The sequence below is a fragment of the Lissotriton vulgaris genome, chromosome 1_1, assembly GCF_964263255.1.
Source record: "Lissotriton vulgaris chromosome 1_1, aLisVul1.2, whole genome shotgun sequence".
In the NCBI taxonomy this organism is placed as follows: Eukaryota; Metazoa; Chordata; class Amphibia; order Caudata; family Salamandridae; genus Lissotriton; species Lissotriton vulgaris.
In genome coordinates, this window is record NC_141685.1 from 705,897,336 (window position 1) to 705,901,514 (window position 4,179).

Sequence of the window (4,179 nt, forward strand, 5' to 3'; positions counted from 1 at the left end):
GTAGCTTGGCAGAGCAGACAGGCTTATCTCAGAGGCTGTGTGTTAAGCATTTATGACCACATACAGTAATAAAGTGAATACACTACAAATGGACACGACACAGTAGTATTATAAAAATAAGTATTTTTATATAAGGCTTAGCACAAGACCAAATAACGACAAAAATGTACACAATCTTAATAAATACTCTGGGAAGGGAAAAATAGTTCAAGGTAGTTTCTTCTTTAGGACAAAGTCTTTCGTATCAAAAGCAAATCTTCTTCTTGGAAACACAGTTCTTAGCAACAGGGTAACCCACACGGGGGCTACACGACATCGAGGCAAAGTTAATCCAAAGGTTCGGCGTCGACCGCGAGGAGCGCTACGTCGAGCCCGGAGTCACACGGACCCCCAACAACACAGTACCTTGGAAAAGGAAGCACATGATGATCAGCGGCGTCGAGCAATGCGGCGTCGCGTCTTCGGTGTCGATCAGGCCTCAGCAGGCGTCGTCGTCGATGATGCGGTTGCACAGAGTGAGCAGCGCTCACGGCGTCGAGAGGGCACGAGGGCGATGCGATCAGCAGCGGTGCAGACATGAGGTCCCTTGGAGCTGGAGCCGAACTCACTGCTGGCTGGCGTTGCTGCTGGCGTCGATCGGGCCCGGCGGCCAGCGTCCAGGAAGCGGGACACTTGAGCCGTCACTCACGGTGTGGAGCTGGATTCGGCGACGTCCGTCGGCGTCGGGATTGCTGGCTCTTTCAGAGGTGCTGGATTCACAGGTTCCAGCAAATAGCACTTTAAGCAGATGAAGTCCTTTAGCCCTGTGACTTCAGCAGGAGACTGGCACTCTTTCAGTCCTTGGAGATTTTCTTAGCAAGCGTGAGAGTACACACACAGTTCCTCTCTCCTGGTTCCTTGGCAAAAATAAAGAAGCACTGCAGGATTCCCCCCAGCAAACAGCACACCGGCAGAAGGGGTAGGCAAGTCCTTAGATCAGCAGGCCTCTTGTCCTTGGTTACAGGGTTCCTTGTCAGAAGTGATCTGATTTCTTAGTTCAGGGGTCCTACTCTTATACCCCTTTTCGGCTTTGATCCCTTTGTCCATGCAGGGTAATTTCCCAACATCCTGGGTCTGTTGTGGGTGGAGCCAGGCAGAAGCACCTGGCCTATTCATTGCGCAGGGCTGGGTCCTGAGACGCCCAGCAGGAGGTGGAGCCAGCATTGACACTGGCAGGAGCAGAGCTATCGGCCTCCTGGCAGGAGGTGGGGCTAGGATCGTCCATGGCAGGCACAGAGCCATCAGCCGCTTGGCAGGAGGTGGAGCCAGCATTGTATCAGGCAGGGCAGGCTATCAGCAACTACTCTCCCCCTACTCTCAACGCAAATGTCCCACTCATCCCGCACTGACTCATCCAGACCTGTGGAGCCACCCAGCTCCTGTCACACACAGGCAAGACCAGCAGAAACCAGAGATGGTTAGACAAGAAAATAGACGCTTTCTAAAAGTGCTATTTTCAAACCCAGAGTCCAAAAACCATCCACACCAACGGATGCGTAATCAAACCCCGAGTTCAGGGATACCAAACTCGACATTGCACCACGCTCCCCGAGCCAGCTAGGATCATAGCATTAATAATCCCGGCGGCCCATTCTAACTAATGGAGAGCAGGCTACCTCGCAATAGTGAAGAACGAAGATGGCGGTAATTCACTGTTAGGACATGCCAACTTGGTCAGGCGTGTCCTACCTTATACTTACAATGCACCCTGCCCGTGGGCCTACCATAGGGGTGACTAACATGAAGTCAAGGGAAGGTTTGAGGGCCTGGCAAGTAGGTATACTTGCGCAGCCTGCGTGACAGCACTAGGCTGCACGTGGGTCTCGCAATGACCGACCCGTAGACATTCTTTTACGAGGCCGCTCCTGTGGGTGGCACAACACGTGCTGCAAGCCCACGAGCGGCATTTGTATTTACACGCCCCGGCACTCCTGGTGCACTAGACTAGGGACTGACAGTAAACCAAATAGGCCAAACATGGATACAATAGATACATCAATTTAACATAGGGAGCACTTGCGCTATGGCACTGATCAGCAGTGGCACAGCGCCCCAAGCATATACCAGCAAAACATCGTAAAACAGTGGAGGCAAACAGAAAAAAATGGAGGAGGGGCTCAAGCCAATGATGTCAGGTCTAACACGTGTCCCCCCCAGCTGAAATGTGGGGAGAACTACCCTTGGCCTAGGGAGTCCTCTTCACTAAGGTGGAAAAATCTGGACAGACCATCAGCATTGGCGTGATCTGTCGGTCAACAAAGGGAGAGACAGGGTTCAAGGGCAATCTTAGTCCCCAATCAATAGATATATAAACAAAGGAAGAGTGTCCGTCAGTAAGGCGTAAGTGTGATCGAGATAGCACGTATGGATATAAGTCCAGCTGTAGTTGGTCAGAAAGCTGGGCTAATTTTCAAGAAAAAACTCATTATTTTTTCAGGAAACCCTCACTCACCCTAGTGGTGACATGCTTCATCATCGGGTCCACTCGGGAGATCGAGTACCTCCCGAGTGTGCTACGACGCCAGGAGACTGCGGAGCAGGTTGTTGTGAGAGTGAGATGTGAAAAAAAGTGTAGTTAAAAATGTCAGCGGTTGTCCCAAAAAATCTTTTATTCGCTGGTCAACTTGACATATTAAAATTAAGAGCTATGTGCAGGGAAACTATCCACAAGAAATACAGGTGTTTCCCTGTTAGGGGAAGGTCAACATGTTTCTGCCCTTTAAGTGTATGAATTTACAGGGCTTTCGTCAGGACCAGTAAGTGGGTGTTACCTCAACAGGTATAGGCGCGCTAAGGCCTACCCTGCTGTAGGTTGTGAAAGTTAAAAACAGTGGCACTATGTGTAAAAATTGGTGCGTGAAAATACAAACCAAAAGGCTTGGGGATTTGCCTCTATTGCGAGGAGCCCAGAAGTTTGTATTCAGTATGAACCACGCCCCATAGATTCAGAGGGGGGGTGGGAGCGACACGAGATCCAGCGGGGACAGCTAGGTGCCGAGAGGGTGCTGAGCGTTGCGGGCGGTGTGCCATTGTCGCTCCCACCCCCCCTCTGAATCTATGGGGCGTGGTTCATACTGAATACAAACTTCTGGGCTCCTCGCAATAGAGGCAAATCCCCAAGCCTTTTGGTTTGTATTTTCACGCACCAATTTTTACACATAGTGCCACTGTTTTTAACTTTCACAACCTACAGCAGGGTAGGCCTTAGCGCGCCTATACCTGTTGAGGTAACACCCACTTACTGGTCCTGACGAAAGCCCTGTAAATTCATACACTTAAAGGGCAGAAACATGTTGACCTTCCCCTAACAGGGAAACACCTGTATTTCTTGTGGATAGTTTCCCTGCACATAGCTCTTAATTTTAATATGTCAAGTTGACCAGCGAATAAATGATTTTTTGGGACAACCGCTGACATTTTTAACTACACTTTTTTTCACATCTCACTCTCACAACAACCTGCTCCGCAGTCTCCTGGCGTCGTAGCACACTCGGGAGGTACTCGATCTCCCGAGTGGACCCGATGATGAAGCATGTCACCACTAGGGTGAGTGAGGGTTTCCTGAAAAAATAATGAGTTTTTTCTTGAAAATTAGCCCAGCTTTCTGACCAACTACAGCTGGACTTATATCCATACGTGCTATCTCGATCACACTTACGCCTTACTGACGGACACTCTTCCTTTGTTTATATATATATTGGCGTGATCTGTACCAGGGCGGTGTTCCACCGTAAAGTCCATCCCCTGTAGGGAAATGGACCACCTCAACCATTTCGGATTCTCACCCCTCATCTGCATCAACCATCTGAGGGGCCTGTGGTCTGTCTGAACCCGGAAGTGAGTCCCAAACAGGTAGGGTCTTAGCTTCTTCAGCGCCCAGACCACAGCAAATGCTTCTCTCTCTATCGCACTCCACCTCGTTTCCCTTGGAAGTAACCTCCTACTGATGAAGGCTACAGGCAAGTCTCGTCCCTCTTCATTCACCTGAGCTAGAACAGCCCCCACGCCATGCTCTGAAGCGTCCGTCTGGACAATAAATTCTTTTGAGAAGTCGGGTGCCTGGAGTATAGGTGCTGTGCACATTGCAGTTTTCCGGGTGTCAAAGGCCGTTTGACAGGCATCAGTCCAGATCACGTTTCG